This window comes from Pleurodeles waltl, chromosome 2_2 (genome assembly GCF_031143425.1).
Source record: "Pleurodeles waltl isolate 20211129_DDA chromosome 2_2, aPleWal1.hap1.20221129, whole genome shotgun sequence".
Taxonomy (NCBI): domain Eukaryota; kingdom Metazoa; phylum Chordata; class Amphibia; order Caudata; family Salamandridae; genus Pleurodeles; species Pleurodeles waltl.
Genome location: NC_090439.1, coordinates 768,712,074 through 768,732,689, shown reverse-complemented (window position 1 = coordinate 768,732,689; position 20,616 = coordinate 768,712,074).

Here is a 20,616-nt window from a genome sequence, read left to right as displayed (position 1 = left end):
AGTACCATATACTAGGGAATTATAAGGGTGTTCCAGTAAGCCAATGTAAATTGGTAAAATTGGTCACTAGCCTGTTAGTGACAATTTGAAAGTAATGAGAGAGCATAACCACTGAGGTTCTGGTTAGCAGAGCCTCAGTGAGACAGTTAGGCACCACACAGGGAACATACACATGCACACCTATGAGCACTGGGGCCCTGTGTGACAGGGTCCCAGTGACACATACATATAGGCCATAAACCTATGAGCACTGGGGTCCTGACCAGCAGGATCCCAGTGACACATAACAACCATACTGAAAACATAGTGTTTTCACTATGAGCACTGAGGCCTGGCTATCAGGATCCCAGTGAGACAGTGAAAACAGTGACAAACACCCTGACATACACTCACAAACAGGCCAAAAGTGGGGGTAACAAGGCTAGAAAGAGGTTACCTTCTCACAGTTCACAAGAGCCAAACATACAGGCCTCTCGGAATCCACTCAAGAGATTGTGCTTCTCACTCCCGAAAGCATCTTGTGAGAGCCTTCACTTTTAAAATGAAAAAAATAGATATAACCATTTTTTATTCACTACCCTATTTTAGATTAGCATTAAATAATATCTGAAAACATAATATAGACCTGTATACAATAGATTACATTGAAATGTAGAACTTTACGGTCTTGGGAGTGTCCAGCAAGCTTCTTGCAAGAGTAATGACACCTCTTAAAAGATTGCTCAGAACATGTCTTGATATCAGAGTTACAATACCGGAGCAAATACACAATTTCTTTTGAAATATTGAATATTTATCTGTTTAATACTCACACATAGGGGCTCATTACGAGTCTGGTGGTCTTTCGGAAAGACCACCGCAGTGTAGGCCGATGAAAGAATGCCATGTTGGTGGTAATCCAACCGCTGTATTAAGAGTTATGCTGTGAAGTCTGCCAAAAAACAGCCAAATATCCAAAACTGCCAGGATACTGGAGGATGGAAAAGAGGGTCCTCCGATCATATTACAATCCACAAACCACAATAGCGGTTCTCCCTGGCGGAAAACCATTGGCGGTGTGAACCACGGCAGTCTCAACTCATATCACACTAAAGACAACACCACATTGGATAGTTTGAATATCTCACACCTGACCCACATCCACCCACTCGACACACCTACGCACTCCACTGTATAACACACCCCTACCCAACCCACAATCCTTTGCAACCAGAATGCCACACACAGCCACAGAGGAGAAACAACCATCACAGATTTACTACAACTGTTGCTACCTACACACAGTTCTACATGCATACATCCCACATCTGCACAGCATACAACAACGCACAGTTATCTTTCACAGACAACACACATCGACCGTCACCCACTAACATCACAGCACCATACCTCATCACTTACTTCTGGTACAATTTTCCACCTTTGGTACACTACCTCACCATCTTTACTAGCACTAGCATGCCCCCATTGAAACACCCATGTTTCACTGATTATGAGTTGTGGGCCATGGTGGACACAATTTTCAGTATAGAGCTACACCTGTTCGGAGCACAGGTCTAACAAACATCAATAGCCATAAATATGGAGTTGTGGCAAAGAATAGTCAACAGGGTCAATGCTGTAGGCACCTATCCACTTACAAGGGAGGACATAAAAAAGAGGTGGAACGACCTCTGGGGGAAGGTGCATTCCATGGCATACAGGCACCAACTGGCGGTACTGAAGACTGGTGGTGGGCCCCCTAATTTCTCCCCCTACTTTCATACCTTGGGAGGAGAAGGTCTTGGGCATTCTGCACCCTGAGGGCCTGGCAGGAATACCTGGGGGAGTAGAGTCTGGTAAGTCCCCACAACATTCATATCACCCAGTTTTTGTGTTCTGAAAGCTCCCTCACCACCTTACCCCACCTCAATTAACAAACTACCCACCACCCTTCTGTCTAAATGTCCTAATACCCCTCTCTGGCACACCCCATGTCCACTAAACTCATCTGGCACCACAGCCCTTGGGAATGGCATGTGAAGTACTGGGGACTGATAGCATTACAACTCCCAGAAGGCAATATCCCACCATTATGAAAACCTGAACAGTGCACCAAAAGTGAGATGTCACACATGTGAAACTAACTACCAATCTAACCCATCATTAAAGTCCAACTGAGAAACAGTTTATGACAATGACAGCAATGGAAAGGCCCACTCCCACTAACATTACAAGCAAAACACAGCTACAGCTGAGTGCCCCATCAAACAGCCCTTAGATAAACAATGCAAAGAATGGAATTGATGCCCCTGGGGGGGAAGTATAGGTTCCAAAGTGGATGCACATGTAGTACATCTGCATAGAGGTCAATGTCAATTGCTTACTACCATACTGTGTCCCTACTCTGACCATATTGTGCATCTTTTTGTGCCATGTATCATGCCAGACACTTCAGTAGGCAACAAAGATTAACACCCATGTCAATAGTCAGACAACATAAGAGGGTATAAGCATTCTTGCGTATGGTATAGAAATTTCAGAGTCTCATGTTGTACCAAGTGAGATTTGCCAGCGGCTGTCACTGTCATTTCTGGGGATCATGTTAAGGCACTGTGTGCATCTCACACAACTTTACTAATACTCAAAAACTGAAACATCACTTGTTGTATCACTTACAGCAACACTGTGTTCTACTTCACCCACAGGTAACCTTGCCATTGTCATCATGGAGAGGATAACAGGGGCAGCCACTACCCCTTTGGACAAAGGCCTCAGTGAGTACAACACCCCTGGATGTTTGGACACTGACGATGGAGCTGGCCCATCAGGGGCACCTGGTCAGTCAACAACTATCCGCCTACCCGCATCCACTCCTCCCAGCCCTGTTGCATCCACATCACAGGCAACCATTCACCCCTAAACCTGTGTCCCAAGGACTGTTTCATCCATTGTGTGCCCCCCAGTACAGGTTCCTGAGTCTCTTCTTGTCACCCCTGACAATGATGGTCCTGCCACCAGTGGGAGTGGGCACACTCTACAAGGGGCACAGGCATGTGGTGGTAAGGTGCATGGAAGGGGTGGTGTAAGCCAGAGGTTGGGGGCGCAAAGGTACAGTACTAACCAGGAAACCATCTTCCACGTATTGGGAGCCTACCAATATTCCCAAGGCAAGATGGGCCAGGTAGTCACCATGATGGGGAAAATCCAACAGCTGCAGAGGGACAACCACCAGGAAGTCATGTAGCAGTGGCAGGCACAAAATGCCTTTCTGGCTTCTATTGCTGGGGTGATGAGGGACATCAACACTACCCTGAGTAGGTCTGCCCAAAAGAATCAGGGCTTTTTCACTAGCAGTGACTTGCTGGCCCTTCTACATCTGCGGCTGCTGATGGAATGGAAGCCCTGCCAGTGAACGACATACCTCAGACACCCCACCCTCTGTAGCAGAGGACCCCCACCCCAAACGTGGACATCCACCCAGACATCCAGGAGGAGAAGATGGACATCACACTTGTACTGTATCACCAGGAGACTCATTATACTGGGATTATAACATTGATATAAGCAAACACAGCTGTTTTGCACATCTCCACACATTTATTTCTAGATTTGCAAACACCAGATAGAGTAGTACTGCTAGTGGCACCAGATTTTCAGCTTTGTTGACATACACTTCCAACCCACCGGATTTAGATTTAAGAGACATATCACTCTTCCTATAAGCTTGGAGCCATACAGACTGGTCATTTATATCACCAGGTAAAGCCTTATCACATACCCATACCTTAGCTCACTAATAGTCATTCCCCATGATACAGAGATCAGTAGTGATGTCCCCAGTCCACGGATCTTTCACTTATATTGGTCAGTCCACAGATACATGCACATTGGTCTGCAAAGTAGGAACACACTGACAGCTATGTTCAAGGTAGGTCACGTATAACAGAAACTATTATGATGGTTGAGGCTATAGTGCAACATTTTAACAAGTGTCAGAGACATATGGACACATATGGAAACACACATGGCACCATTTGACTACCTCCAGTACCCAACATGTCTCCTTGGTGGGAAAAAACACTTCCACCCGAGCCTCCTGGCAATCTGGCCATATTAGTTACACTCCACAAATTCATGCTAATCCGTACCTGTATTCATCTATGTTCACTTATCATGTGTGCCTGCAATTCCCATCTGCCTCTGACATTGTCTGTGACTTGCCAATGATGAAGAGCCAAACAGAAACTCAGCAAATCTGTGATTGACAGAGATAAAGGATGGGGAAAAGCTGTAATAATACATCTATTCTGTCAAGTCATTTGGACAGGTGTGAGTTTGCTTATTCAGTAACATCTCATGACACTGTATACCAAAATATATTGTACACAAATACTAACTTACAATCTGCATGCATACCTGACTCATTGACATTGCAGCCAACGAAGACCTCACAGATGATGGTAAATAGGAGGAGATGTGCCAGCCATCAATTGTAGTTTAAAACATGAACTCTTAATATTAACAAGGGATCACATACCTTTAGTCAGTTGAAGTACTGATTGGTTAGATCTGACCTAAAGTTTCAAGCTTCATTTTCATCAGGTTCATCTTCACTTGGCATATCTGCATATCCACCCACAGGGGCTGCTGGTTCCCCTCATCTGGTATGAGTGGAATGTGATGTCTCAGGGCAAGGTTGTGGAGCATGCAACAGGCAACAATTATATGACATACCTTGTTGGGTGAGTAGAGGAGGGCTCCTCCAGATATGTCCAAGCAACAAAATCTTGCCTTCAGGAGCCCAAAAGTCTGTTCCACGACACTCCTTGTCCTTCTGTGGGCCTCATTTTAGCAGACTCCCCCTGGTGTGGTTGGGTACCTCACTGGTATCAACAACCAAGGACGGTTTGGGTAGTCAGAGTCGCCTGTAAGGAATAGTTTCAATAACACAAACATATATCTTGGACCTGCACATTTGTTATAGCACAAGATAAACTACACATGTCAAATGTGACTCACCAATCAGCCAGGTCCTCTCTGTGTAGAGTCCTGTCATCAGTAGTGGGATATTGCTGTTCCGCATGATGAAGGAATCATGGACTGATCCTTGAAACTTTGCAAAGACTTGTGAAAAGTTTCTGTCAGTGTAACATTACTCGAATGATGTTAGGTTACTCATGTCTGAAGTGCTGATAGTCATGTGATTTGGATAATATTGATGTGAGTTTGATGATCATAAGAATTAAAGTACTGTGTGTGGCCTCAGGCAGATGATAGATGTACATTGTATTGAAGGTGTTAGTATTTTTCTCGGGGTTGTCTGTGGGTAAATCCATTGTGTGCTGGGTAGGCCGGGTCAGATGAGTAGGTCCACAAAGTGTGTATCAACCTTAGAGATAACACTATTAACACGTGTTGTTGAAATGCATATAAAATATTTTATACTCCAATTTTGGACAGGCCAAATGGAGTAGGTGCATCTGTGTTTTTTGCATTTGGGAATGTCATAGACATAGTTACAAGTTATGAATGTGATTGCTAAGCAACATGCTGTGTTATAGTTGGAATGTGATGAGGGAACTTACATAAGGCATGACATCTGTTAATGGGGTGAGCAAGTGTAGATTTGAAATATGTATGAATGTGATATCACAGTCAAATTCAATTAACCTTGATGGTTTATAGTTTCACAGTGATGTTGTGTATAGGAACACAATTTTAATGTTGGAAATCCATCTTGTGCTGGTACAGCATTTGTTATAGCTGTACTGATAGGATGGCAACGTAATGTTCAGATACTTGGCCTATGTTGTGTACAACATTCTTGTCATATAGGGTAGTGAAATTATGTTGTTGTGACATGATGTTGGCTCAAAAGGGTTCCTACCTGGGGGTGTTTTACACATAGATGTGATGTGACGGAAGTGTATGGTGTAATGTATGCATATGTAAAGAATGTGATGATCCTACCTCTCTCTCTGTTTCTCAGCATCAACATCGGCAGGCGAAGGAGACGGGGCACAGCTGAGTGGGAAAGCTCCTGGCCATGGGGCCGGAAGTCCTGATACGACTGACACTGAGGGACCCAGTGGCCTGGAGGGTGAGGGGAGTGCCACAGGGGAGACAGGATCCTGTTCTTCATCTTTGGAATCCTCCTCCAGTGGACACTCTTTGGCAGACCCATCTGGGACCACCCTAGCATCCATCGCAGCCTACCACCCCCTTACTACCATCACCCTCCCTGTAACTTCCACCCAATTGGCCATGCCGGCTCACCCAAGAGAGTGTGTATCTCCTTTGCCACAGGCACCTCTGCCCCTGTCCCTGTCAGTCCTGCTGCCTTCAGTGAGGAGGCTAGTGACCTCCAGAGGTCCATCTTCCATCTCTGTGGTTGAGTCAGCCATCGTAAATGCCATCCAGGGACTGGCAACACAGATAAAACAGAGTAATGTGCTCCCAGAGGGCATTCACAGTGCACTGGCTGGCATTCAGAGATCCTTTCAGGCTCTGGCCTCCACACTGAAGGCAGCCAGTCACACTTTGTATCCCGTCTCCCCTCCACCTTCCTCTTCCCAAACCCAAACCCATCTTCTCTGACCCAGCCAAAGCACACAAACCGACAGGCATGCATCCACCTCAACATCCAAGAGTAGCTCAGACAAACATACAAGACACACCACTGGCATGCACACAAGCAACATACACCTGCACACACTGCAACAGTCACTACCTTCCCTGACACACCCCCACCAACTCCAGCATCACTGACAGCACACCTGACACACCTGAAGACCCTACACCAACATTCACAGATTGAGCCACCACACCAATCCTACCCACAGACAGCACCACAGCAGACCCTCAGACATCCACCACAGTCACCACAAACGAAGACATCACAACCACTGATACTCATACATGCAGCACATCCACCATACCTGAAGTCACCATCCCAACAGACAGTCACCTACCCACTACAGCATCTTCCAGCAGCTCCACCAACACATAAACGCTTTTCCTCACCCACCCAACAGACACCCACCACCCACAAGCATACCTCCCACACACATGCACCCACAACACCTACACCAACACATCAGACAACCACTACTTCACCGTCCACTCCCAAACCCCCTTCTGATGACCGTTCACATGTCTCTAAAAAAGTGTTCCTTTCACGTTTTGACCTTTTCCCTACTACTCTTCCCTCGTGAGACCCCCTAAATGCTTCTTTTCCCTCACCAGGCCTGTCCCTTCTACCTCCAAGGCCTCCCCTACACCTGCTGCAAGTACCCGTTCCCATCCCCTGCCAAGAAATCTACCCATCCCAAGAGAACCCAACCGTCCCCTAAGCCTAGACCTAAACCCCACTCCCAATCCCAAAGGATCCCCTCCCAAGCCTAAATCCAAACCACCCCCGATAATCCCTGAGGTGCCTGCCTGCCCCCTTGATGCCCCTACCTGGGGAGGTTAAATGGCAGGCATGAGTTAGGATCAGGGCACACAGATGTGCATCAAGTGCATGTTGCACTATTTCTATTTGGACTGGCCCATGGCTTTGGACATTTTTATAATTGATATCCTATTTAATACGTAATTGGACCAACCAGTTGTTGGTTTCGGCGTTACATATTTGTCCTCCATTTCTTTTCTTAGAGCATATTTGGGAATGGCTGACATTGTTTGTGTGTAAGTGGTGCTGCCTGTTTCGTCTAGTCAGCATGTGAGGTTGTGTGTAGTGCATTAGCCCCCAGTGATAGATGTGTGTTGTGTGATAACCATGTGTATATCGGGGACATGTTGTTGTCATGGTATTGAGTGGTGTTTGGGTTGACGTGTTTGTTCCAGTATTTTTTTGGCTTGGTGTGCTTTGTGTGTGTGTGCATATTTGGCGCACAGTATGTCAGATACGTTGTGATGTGTGTTTGCTGGGTAGGTCAAATGCTGTTTTGTATGGTTGCAGGATTGTGTGTGTTTGTTCCTTGAAGTGATATGTTGTGTTGTATGTGTGATTTGTCAATGGGTAGTGTCTATTGTGGGTGCCTGCCAATGCACTGATGGTGTGGCAGTTATGATGTTGTAGTGAGGATTTTTGGTGTTGTTTGTTGTTGTGTGTGACTGTGCTGGTTCTATGTTTCCGCAGTTAAAGTTTGCAGCACTTACTATAACTTTCCGGAAGTATGTGTTTTTGACATGTGTGTGGTGGCTGTAGTGTGTCTACTGTGCATGTCTATGTGTGTATGTGGCTGTCTGTGAGTGTGCGTGTCAGTGTCTGGTTATATGTATGTGTCACCTGCGCCCCCCGTTCCGGATTGGTATGTTGTGTGAGCATATGAACTTTGGCAATATACAACAGTGACAGGTATATGTGAGTGTGCACTCGTGGTTGTTGTTGTCGTCTTCGGCGTTGATTCCGGTGTCTCAGGGTGAGTAGGAGCAGCAGGATGATGTGGGGTTCTGGTTCCATGGGGGCTCCGGACGAGTAAGGCTTACTGAAGGTGTGTGTCTCCTTGTGTGAAGTTGGTTTCTACTTCGGTTTCCGTGGTGATGCGACTGCAGCGGAAATTTTGGTGGTGTGCAAACTCATAATATGTCCAGCGGAAACATGGTCTCTGCCAGCCTGCAGGTAGCTACCGTCATCTGTGGTGGCCAGACCACTGCGGCAGTGCCGGTGGTGCTTTGGCTGTATTCTGTACTGAATACCACCAATGTCATAATTTGGCGGTCTTCTCAGCCAGCCTGTTGGCGGTTGGACTTCCACCGCCAACATGGCAGTCCTGAGATTGCCAAACTCGTAATGATCCCCATATTTTGAAAATAATTAGCAAACTGTGAACGACAAAAAAAGCATTCTTTTTACAAAATAATGTCTGAACCCAATATATATTAGAAAAGCATTCTACCATGCATACACTCACAAAAATAATTAATTTGCTTTAAAAAAAAAAACTAGAAATTAACTGAAAAAAACAAAGGCTAAAGTAACATCATAGTTAGGTGTAATAAAAATGTCTGTTGTTTTTTAAATAAAAAAAGACCTTAGAAATTAACTGGAGAAAACAAATGTTAAAGTAATGTTATAGTTAGGTGAATTTCTCATTGACAACATTAACATTTTGAACTTCAAAAAAAGCCAGCAGTTATAGTTTGCAGCACTTACTATAACTTGGACCCCTGTCATGCAGTGCTTATGACCTCACATATTACATCACTCCTGACATGTTCTATGACATCATTTATGACATCACCTATCACATCTCTAATAACATCATTGATGATATCACTGACGACATCACTGGTGACATCATCCAGACTAATTTTCACTCATATTCCTCTAAAAAGTAGTATGACAGTAGAGGGAGGCCTGGCACTAAGTACAAAATATCTCAGAAGAAAACCACCCATTACTACTGCCACCACAGATACAAGTCACTTAGAAAACAAGCATTATTTGCAACACCATGCCTATAGAATACACTTTACAGGTAGCATAGATCAAATTAACAATTGACTATGGATATGTGAGAAACACTAATTGACTGCAGTGTTCAATATCTATGCAATTGTTGAGAGAAAGACAAAATGGTGAATGCCAGTTAAAAAAACAGTCTACTACATACTCTATTAACATGTTCTTTGCTGAGGACAGCTTAGAGCCATCCTCAGTCATGATGCTCATGTTCCAAGGACGGCTCCAAGCTGTCCTAACACAAGAGGCAGGAAATCCCTCTGCTAATTACATCAAAGGGATTTCCTTTTTTTCTTTTTATTGTCAGGATCTTGGGAAGACCTAGGTGTGCGATGACATCATTACATTGAAAGTGAGCTGATCAGCTCATTTCACTTTCACTGCTCTGTTGCTTGGGGGCTTATTTCAGACCCGAGCACTGAAGCACATGGTAGGGGTATTGAAAGAAAGAGGAGAATCTCCCTTTTTCAATGGCATCTTTCTTTAATGGATCCCTGATTGGGGAACAGCACAGGAGGGCGCTCCACAAGCAGGAATCCAGCCATTACACACCAGGGAAGGGGAGCGGCGCCTTTGGCAAGAACTTGTGCTAAAAAATAATAATATTACATGGTAATGTGAAGGTTAATCTTTCTTCCCCTATGGGGGTAGATGGGAGCAATTACCCCTATATGCCCCCCTTTGGAGGCAGAAAGCCCACTGAACACCAGGGATTACTTATTTGTATTTGTAGGGATGTGGGCTACCAAGCATGGACATGACCATACCCCCAGCTCCCAAAAAAAGGAAACAGTCTTTCTACCCCTGAGGGAGGGTAAATGGAGGTAATAGCCCATATCTGCCTCCTGGGGGGCAGAACACTCCCTAGCCACCAGGGATTACATTTTGTTAATAATTGTAGGGGTGTGGGCTACCCAGCAAAGGCGTGGCCCTACCCCCATCCCATAAAATGGGCAAACAGTCTTTCTGACGCCCCCACCAGAGGACAGATGAGCAATTACTCCATCTCCCCCCTTGCGTGGGGACAGAAAACCCCCTAGACACCAGGGATTCCATTTCTATTTTTTATTGTAGAGGTGGGGGCTGTCCAGCATGGCTATGCCCCCAACCCCCTAAAAAGGAAGACATTCTGTCCACTCCCATGTGGTTGACGGGGGCAATCACCTCCACTTGTCTCCCCCTCCCCAGGGGTGCAGAAAGCCCACTAGGCAACAGGGATTACTTTTCCAATTGTAGGGGTTGGGGCTACTTAGCATGGGCATGACCATGGTCCTACCTCCATAGGAATAGGGAAACAGTCCATCTGATCACCGTGGGGGCAATTACACACCTATGCCCCCAGGGGGGCAGAAAGTCCAATAGACACCAGGGATTATGTTTCTTCATTGTAGGGGTGGTGGATGGCCTGCATGGGCATAGACATTTCCACACTACCATAAAATGGAGAAATGGAGAAATGGTCTGCCTGCTCCACCCCACCGGGGGCAGATGGGATAATTAACCTCAATTTGCCCCTGAGGGGCACAAAGCCCACCGCACGGCATCACTACATATTTTTAATAAAATAACAGGGTGGGTCTTTCCCAGCCTAACATCAGGCTCAACATTCAACCCTAAAACCTTAAAAGTCTTTCTGCTCCCCTGCAGACTAAAGCATCTCATCCCAATGGAAAGCAAGAGGACATTTGATTCTTCTAGGTTTAGGGAATGGGTAGGCTGCCACCTACGACTTGGAAAAACCTGCCAGCCGCCAGTTCTGAAAATAAAACATCTGGGGGAGTCCAGGGTGGTGTGCTTCACATGTATCCCACCCCATTTTCTTACCCACAATGCAATGCAAACATCAAATGCTGACTAAAAACACAAATTTTCCTCACATTTCTGTTATGGAAACATCTGGAATCCACAGGAATCAACAAAATTCCTACTACCCAGCATTGCTCCACTTGTGACGGTCAACATTCTGTGATTCTTGTGTGGTTGGGCCTAATGCCTGTGACAGGAACAAATTCAACCAAGGTCAATAGGCATCCTCACGCAAGGGCTCCTATTGTCCTTGGTTTGATCTGTTCCTGTCACTGGCACTAGCAGCATCCACACAAGGGCATAGCATTTTTATCGGCATAGATGGGGCAGGGTTTTTGTGGATTCCTGTGGATTTCAGAAGTTTCCATCACAGAAATGTAAAGAAAAGTTGTGATTTCTGGGAAAGTTTGATGTTTGCAGGGCACTGTGGGCAAATAAACCTCATGGAATTCACGCACGTCACCCCATCCTGGATTTCCCTATGTGTCTAGATTTCGATAAGGTACATGTTTGCTAGTTTTCTCTGCATGCCAGCAAAAAATACAGCTACCCACTTTGCAAAAACGAGTCAGTTTTGAGTGGAAAAACTTGATGTATCCATGTTGGGTTTTGGGCCATTTTCTGTCGCGGGCACTAGGCCTATCCAGAGGTACAATTTTTATAAGAAGACTTAGTATAATGCTGGGTGGAAGGACGTTAGTGGATCCCTTCAGACTCTAGAGACTTTCCATCACAGAAATGTGAGGAAAATGTGTTTTGTAGTCAATGTTTAAAGTTTGCAAGGGATTCTGGGTAAAACATCCTGGTAAAAGCCATGCAAATCACCCCATCCTGGATTCTCCTAGATGTCTAGTTTTCTAAAGTGTACAGGTTTACTAGGCTTCCAAAGAAGCTGGATGAGCTAGGCCCCAAAAACCACAGACGTCCACTTTCCAAAAAACGGGTCTGTTTTGAATAGAAAAATATTATGTATCCACATTGCGTTTTGGGACGTTTCCTGTCAGGGGCTCTAGGTCTACCCACACAAGTGTGGCACCATTTTCATCTGGAGAGTTATCGGAACACAGAATAATTAGTGTTATTACCAACTGTATTTTTCTGCATGCGTACCTTCCAAATGTAAGCCAGTGTGTAATAAAGTAGACATTTTGAGAACTTTCCTCGAATACACATGCTAGTATGAGTACCCACAAATTCAGAGATGTGCAAATAACCACTGCTTCTAATTTCCATATCTTGTGCCCATTTTAGAAATACATAGGTTTCCTTGATACCTATTTTTCACTCTTTATATTTTACCATATACCCAGTACACAATGAAAAACCATTGCAAGGGACAGCTCAATTATTGGCTCTGGGTACCTGGAGTTCTTGGAGAACCCACAAAACCTATATAGTTCCACAACCAGAACAGTCTAGCAAAACAAATGGTATATTGCTTTTGTAAATCAGCCATTGTGACGAGAAGTTTTAAATGAAAATGTTGTCACAACTGGCAGTTTTCTCTACTTATTTTCAATATTTCTTTTATTTCAATACATACTTTCTTTGGGAAAACCTTGAAGGATCTACACAAATGACTCCTTCCTGAATTCAGAATTTTGTCTAGTTTTCAGAAATGTGTAGCTTCCCGGGAACCACCATGGGTTTCACACCTATTTACACAAGAAACTGGAAGGATGTTGAAAGCATAAACTATAGGAAAAATGGGCTATCACCCATTAAAATGTCAAAACTGTGTTAAAAAATGTAATTTAATGAATCAAGTCTGCCTGTTCCTGAAAGCTGGGAGAATAGTGATTTTAGCGCCACAAGCCTGTCATTGATGCCGTTTGTAGGGAAAAAATGACACTTTCTTCTGCATCACTTTTTCCCATTTCCCACCAAAAAACAAAATGTAGTTGTATTTTGGCTAATTTCTCAGCCCCTCCCAGTGGAATCCACAAACCCTGGGTTCCTTTAGAATCCCCAGGATGTTGGAAAAAAGGACACAAATAATTTGGCGTGGACAGCTTATATGGACAAAGCGTTATGCAGGCTTAAGAGCGAACTACCTTAAATAGCCAAAAAAAGGCTTAGCACAGTATTATGAAAAATGTACTGAGAATATTGTACACTCTATGGAACAGTTATTTAAACACTATTTGCTAAAAATAACCACAATCTGGAGGTGCTAAATACAAAACTGCCTGCTCCCTTCATACTGTGGTGAAAACTTGACAGATAGGTCATATTTTCAAGCAAAACTAGCACATATACATAACTTAGTACCTTGTGCACACACTTGTCTATGCTATGCAGAAACTGTCATGCTGAGACAATTCTGTATATTGCTAAAGGCTCCTTACAAAAGATAGTATCTACTATATATAATCTTTCCCCTGTTGAAATCCTTTTCTGCAGAACCAAACAACTTGTGTGGATTATGCTCAAGACTAGTCAACTGTCACTTGCACAAGGAATTACTCTTTAAGACAAAGATTTATGACATGTTCAATACCGCTGTATAGTTAACCCCAGTGACTGCCACCTCCCCAGGGCACATCTAATAAACTTAATGTGGGGAGCCACCAACCCCTAAGCAGCGCGAGGACAGCCACCTCCCCAGGGCTAATGTTTTAAAAGCTAGGAGGGCCGTTGCAGACCTCTGGGCTCAGGGAACCACCACCGCCCCGGGGCTATTTATGTTGGAGGGAGACTATGCAGCACCCATCGAGGAGCCATTGAAGGTCGCATATAACGTCACCCCCCAAGGCCAGCTCCTGCTATGTCCCATGGTGCCCACCCCCCCAGGACATTGCAGTTTGCTCTGACTTGGCAGGAGCTTTGCCAGCTCACACCAAGTCAGAAAAAAACACTTCACTTTCTGCAAGTGAGAGTTGTCAAACAGCTCTCACTTGCAGAAAGTGAAATTTTCATTGGTTTCTCGGCACAAAATAAGTGTGCAGAAAAACACATGAAAACATTGCTCCAGCAAGCAGGGAGCTGGTATTTAAAGCAGCTACATGCTTGTGAGATAAATGCAGGCTCCTGCAGGATGTGTGGAGCCAGCCAGGACTGCAGGGCCTTGAGGCCCCCCGCACTCCTGTCACTCTCTCTCTCTCTTCCATCCCATATTGGGATGGAAGAGAGAGAGATGTTGTCATTGCAGTGGTCTATTCATGCAATTAATTCAAAGCATCAAACTAGCAAGTTTTTTGGTACAAATGTAATAGTTACAATTGGATGCAGGGCAGAACAGATTCACTTCTGGCCTAATGGTCAAAGTCTTGTACTGTCACTCAATAGGCTGAAGGTACAGGTTTCATGTGTAGATTGAGCCACACGCCCAGTAGGCTTAGCCTGGGAGAGTCTTCCTGGATTGTCAGGGGAGGAAGACAGTGAGGAAAACTAGCTGTGCCTTTGCGGGGCCTACTCTGCCTTACATCCTCATGTCATGGTTACTCCCTCTGGGTAGTGAACCCATCCCAACAGTAAAAGGACCCACTTTAAGCCGTAACTTCCCTCGGGGGGTCTTCCTCCTCTTTCTCTACCAACTTGGGTAGTGAGGTGCCCACCTCCCCTATCCCTAACTTTGCTAGGGCAACACATAGCTTAACTAAAGAGGTCCCCCAACGCTTGAGGAACCCCACCATGATCAACAGGGTCAGGGGGCCAAATTTGCTTTTGGCTCTGGGGTCTGCCTCCCAGGCCAAGTGCAGTGCTGCCATGAAGGCCAGCACACAGGAGAGGTTACTAACAGCTGTCAACACCCAGAACAACACCCTAAGCTCTCTCCTGGCATGTGGGTGAGCTGCTTTAGGGGCAACTGTGGGGTCTGGGCACCACTCTTGCTGTTTAGAGTGGAGTGCTACCACATCATGTGGCAGACACCCTCCTTCCACTCTCCCTTTTGTCAGTGCAGTGGCAATACCCCGCAGCTGGACAGCTGCCTGACTACTCAGGACTTCCTTGAGGTCAGGTGAGGCCTCACCAGTGCCAATTCTCAGCTCCCCCTACTGGGGCAGAAGGCGGAGTCATTGCCCAGGATATAATCTTAGGGGTGGTCAGTCCTGAACATGACCCTAAACCAGTCAAGGATACACTCCATCGCTAGGGGTATTATGGCTACAGGTTTGGTGGTGTCCTCCCCTGTGGCAATCCTGACTTTCCTGGTCTCCCCTGGGACATACATGTCTGGGGTCACCAACCGGTCACTCACTATAGTGTGACTGCCACATGTGTCTCTCAGGTCAGTGGTAGGGTTCCCATCTGAATGGGGTGAAAGTGCCTACTCTCAAACTCAGGGATCGACAGCTTACCACCTGGTCCTATCTCCCAGCCCAATGCTATGAGGACCTCATCATCCGAGGAGTACTCCTTTAATGCTACACTGGACACCCCAGTGATAACCACTCTCTTGAGAAAGGCTGTATCTCCTCTGAAGTGACCTGTCTGCTGACAGTCAAAGCAAGAGCTTTTTAAATCCTGGCTCTCCCTGCCTCTGCTTGTCAGAGTGGGAGTGGGATTTACTTCCCTCCTTCCTAGGGTTCTGGGGTACAAAGGGAGTCACTGTGGTAGGCTTACCACCTCCCTCCTTAGGTTTTTTGGGGACCTGATCCCCCTTTCTTGGAGCCTCCCGTCTGGGACTTGAGAAACACCCTGGTTCTCAACCACTCATCAGCTGCCTCCCGCAGCTCTTTGGGGTTGGTCAGGTTAGAATCCACTAGATGCTGGCATAACCTCTTTTGGATACATTTGTTTAAGATGTGCCCTCTCATGATCAAATTGTATAACCCCTCATAAAAATGTACTTTCTTACCATGTATCTGGCACCTCTTCATGCTGGGATAGGAGCCTATCCCTCCCAGATATTGGGATCAACTCCCATAGGGATTACCCCTTCTCATTTGGAGAGCCCTCACAAAGGCTTCCATCCACTTGTCTATGTCACCCCCCTCTACAGAAGCAGAAACAACCGACTTTGGTAACCTGGGGCAGAACCCACCACCCATGGACATCTCAACTTTTCTGTCGCTGCCACCACCTCTCTGTCCAAACTTTACCCATTTCTTCTCTAGGGCCAACTTCTCTGCCTCGAAAGCTATGAGGGCTACCTTGGTCTCAAGTTCCCTTTTTCCTTGAGGTCCAGGTCTGCTTCTTCTTGGGCTGATGCCACAAACCCTCCCCTCCCACTAGCTCTGAATGGGGCTCTAACTACTGATGTCACCGACAGGTGATCATTTTCCTCCTCTTGGAGGTTGTAGAGGACATCTTCCCTCTCCTTTCCTACCACTGAAGAATTCTCTGCCTCCATCTGCACTACCTAGACTTCAAGAGACGTCATCATCACAGCCTTCCTAAGGTTGATAGCAGCAGATAATCCCTTCATTCTATACAACACCCTAAGGTCAGCTACAGTGAGTGTGGGTAGGCTAGCCAGATCAAGCTCCATTGCGTGCATTAAGTTTTGTGTCACTTGAAAAAAAAATCTTTGGAACCAATTGATCAGAACAATTTAGAACAATCACAAATGAAGTAATTAAAAATGAGCCCAAATTTGAAAAAATAGAAATGCCTTTGCTGTAGGTGAATTTAGAGGATCTTTAACTTATTTCACTTAAAACTGAAATGTCATATTAAACACAAGTATTGGATGCCACCGCTGCCACCAAAAAATGGACGAAAGTAGATTATTGATAAGGGCAGGTAAGTACCTACACCTAGCAATAGGCCACTAACCCCCACTTAGGTACAGTTATGTTTCAATGTATTAAAACCAGCTCAACCTTTGGTAGCTTGGAAACGAGAGACAAGGCTCAACTTAAGAGACAAGTTTGTAAAGCATTTCAAAATCACAAAACAGTAAATAAGTAAAACACAAAACACAAAAATCTAACACCAATTTACACAAGTAGATTATATTTTCATCTTTAGAATGACACTAAAATGATTACAATCAGAGTAGGGAACTGGAGATATGTATGTTTGAAGAGTTAACTATAAGACCCCTGTAAACTTTGTTTTTAGTGAAAATATATAGATAGATAGATAGATAGATAGATAGATAGATAGATAGATAGATAGATAGATAGATAGATAGATAGAATTTATATTGCCATTTGCTAATCCACTACTAATCCACCTTTGGGTTCCAGAGTAGTCTACTACTATCCAAAAAGCACGTCAATATGACATCGAATGGCTTGAGTCAAACACTAATCCAAATTTCCTTGATGTGGAGGGAGGAGTAAATTCCTCAGTCCAAGCTAGGGTGGCAGGACCACATGGACTAAAGAAAATAACTTCAGTTTTGTCTGAATTGAATTTGAGGAAGTTGGAGACTTTCTTAAGACATTCCTTAAGGTTAGTAAGTGCAAAGTCTGAGTGGTCCTGGAATGACAATAGAAGCTGGGTATCATCCGCATAATATACCACCTGCACAACCCAAGATTAAATCAGCTGGGCTAGTGGTGCCTGGTAAAGATTTAAAAGATTAGGACTCATAGCTGAGACCTCTGGGACTTAAAATAGAAGAGGCTTGGGGGAGATGAGAAAGAACGGAGATAAACCCACTGTGACCTTCTTCCAAAGAAGACTTCGGCAAAGGTGTTTATTGATATATTTAGTCACCTCCAATAAGCCAGTTTTAGTGCTAACACCTTGTCGGAAGGCAAACTGAGAGTTGTGAAACAGACCATTTGACTCCAGAAAGGAAGAGAGCTGGCTGTTTACCAGTTTCTCCAAGCTTTTGGCTGCAGCCAGCAAAAGAGAGATGGGCCTAAAATTACTCTGTGTGGCTGGATCGGCAGTAGGTGTCTTAAATAAGGGCAGAAGAAAAGCTTGTTTCTAATCAGAGGAAAATGGCCTGCCTCTAGAGAAATGTTTAGTATTTAATTGAGAATGGACTTGATGGTAAAAGTGATCAACTGTAAGATTTGGAGTGGGCATGGATCGGCTGGGGAACCCTAATTACTTATCCCAAGTTTCTTACAGAGAAACTTCCACAGAAATAATAAGGAAATTAGAAAGTAGATGACTTTATTCTGTCAAACAATTCTACCGGCACATCGGGTGCACCGCTTGTAGAAAATGAACCATACATTTTCTGAATTTTATCAAACATAATGATGATAAGTCATCACAAAGTTCACAGAAAGGTCTGAAGTTACTATTAGCTGCCTCAGGAAAGAGAAAATAATTAACATTTTTTGAGTCTTCAGGTGAAGTAATTAAAGCCACCAAGATTTGAGAAGAGAAGTACTCTCCTTTGTGTGCCACAAGAAGATTTGAGAAAATGTTTTAATACTTCTTTATATTGAGCTTCTCTTCCCTTAATGTGGGAAAGAACCACATGGCTGAGGGCTTGGTTCCTTTTTGGTACCTGAGATTTTACTAGAGCCACTGAATCAAGGGCTTAGATAATCCATTTGTCAAAACTGGCCATATCTGTGTCAGGGACCTCAATTAGGGAAAGGGTGGTAGATTGTAGCTTTAGGGAAAGGGATACCACTTTAATTTTGTGTCTTACTGTGGAAAGAGAGGTATATCTACCTTGTTGTGATGTGGCATCCATTAAATAATAAAAGAACTAGGACATGATCTGACCAAATGGGACACTGCCCCAGTAAAACCTGCAGGTCAGAAAAGTTAGAGAAGATCTGGTCACACATATGACCTGCCATATGCGTCAGGGACAGGACCCTATGTGGGAGGTTCATGCTGCCAGAGTAAGACTGAACTGCTCTGCCTGAGAGTATTTGAGATTGTCCATATGCACAATGAAATCTCCAAGGACAGTCAAATTTGAGTATTTCAAAGAAAGCTGAGCAATAATATCAAACAGTTGAGGAAAGAAATTATTTGGGCAGTCAGGAGACCTATATATCAAAATTATTAAAAAACAAAAAGAGGGATTTTATAAAATGCTAAAAATAAGGCCTTAATACTTTCTATTTGCACCAATTTCAAGTGTCCCTAAATATGTCAGCCACTCTACCTCATGTTTTTTTACCTTCACAGTTGACAAATAAGATAGGATATTCTAGGAAAATGGTGAATACTAAATCTGGGGTTGCTGTTCTTTCAGCCATGTTTCAGTGAGGAATACAAGATCACAGGTATTGCCAGATAGTAAACTGAACACATCAAAGCAGTGTTTAGGTAGTGATATGCAATTCTTAAGACAGGCTATGCCTAAAGGTCATATATTGTGAGGAGAAGTTGCAGATAGGTTTGGAGGGTTACTTTGGTTACAATAGGCATCCAGTCCTACAGATTGATCCCTAAGGGGACCATTTAAAGCAAGCCCTCAATCAGCTCAAATAGATTTTTTTCTAAAGGATATTCAAGGTTAAAAACCTGTGACAGCAAGCATGTTATGTTTCTTAGAATAGAAAACACCTCCCTAGTGTAGGTCCTCATCTGATGGGGAACTGTAGCCATTCGGGTAGCATGGCTGGCACTGACCATGATCTAGATGCGTACGGGCACAGATGGACTTGCCTTTGGCAATCTACTGTGTCCATGGGGGTAGTTAGCATTAAATAGTGTGAAAGATCAGGAGAAAGGAGGAGGGTCACCCATCAGCCCAACCACTAGAGCAATACAAACAAAATGTCATCCCTGCAGTGGCACAGAGAGGAGAAATATGGCACTCCACTTCAATGAGTGATAATAAAGCTGGTCCTCAAAAACGAATCAAATGCAAGAAAAGTGTAATGAAGACACATATGTCCTCCCTTGACACATATTCCCCCTAGACAGAAGAACAGTACATATGCCTCCTTACAAAAATTAAAACCTTTAAAAGACAAGAGTTCCTCCCATTAAATAATGAAGGAATCTTGATAACAATTTTTGGATGAGCCCCACATCCACAATACTCATAAACGCAAAGTTATTACAGTTTCAGTCTCTGCTTCGTGTCCTCAAAGACAGTGGTGTTCAAACCCCACAGATCACATAGAGGAGGGTTTTGTATGGAGGCGATGACCCTGCAAAAGGTCGACAATTTTGACTAGTTAGGCATCAGGATAAACAAATCATGTAATTATAAGTCCCATTCCCAAAAATGTGAAAAATCATTATTTCATATTGTATCCAAAGTCACCAAGCGCTACAAAGCCAAAATTCCCAAACAAAATTCACCAGCCATTGAGGTATACGGGGCAAATGAACAGACTGTGGCCATTTAAGGGGTTGAAATCTGGGGGGTGGTAAACACTGGCAGCCACACCACCAAAGAAAACATTTATTTTTAGATCTTTATTTAGTTTGATCAAGAGTACCCAACATTAGTCCTTTATTTTTTGACACAGGGATTAAATGGATTACTCCTAAAACCCCTCCTCTTCTAGGTAAGATGGTGATCAAATCCT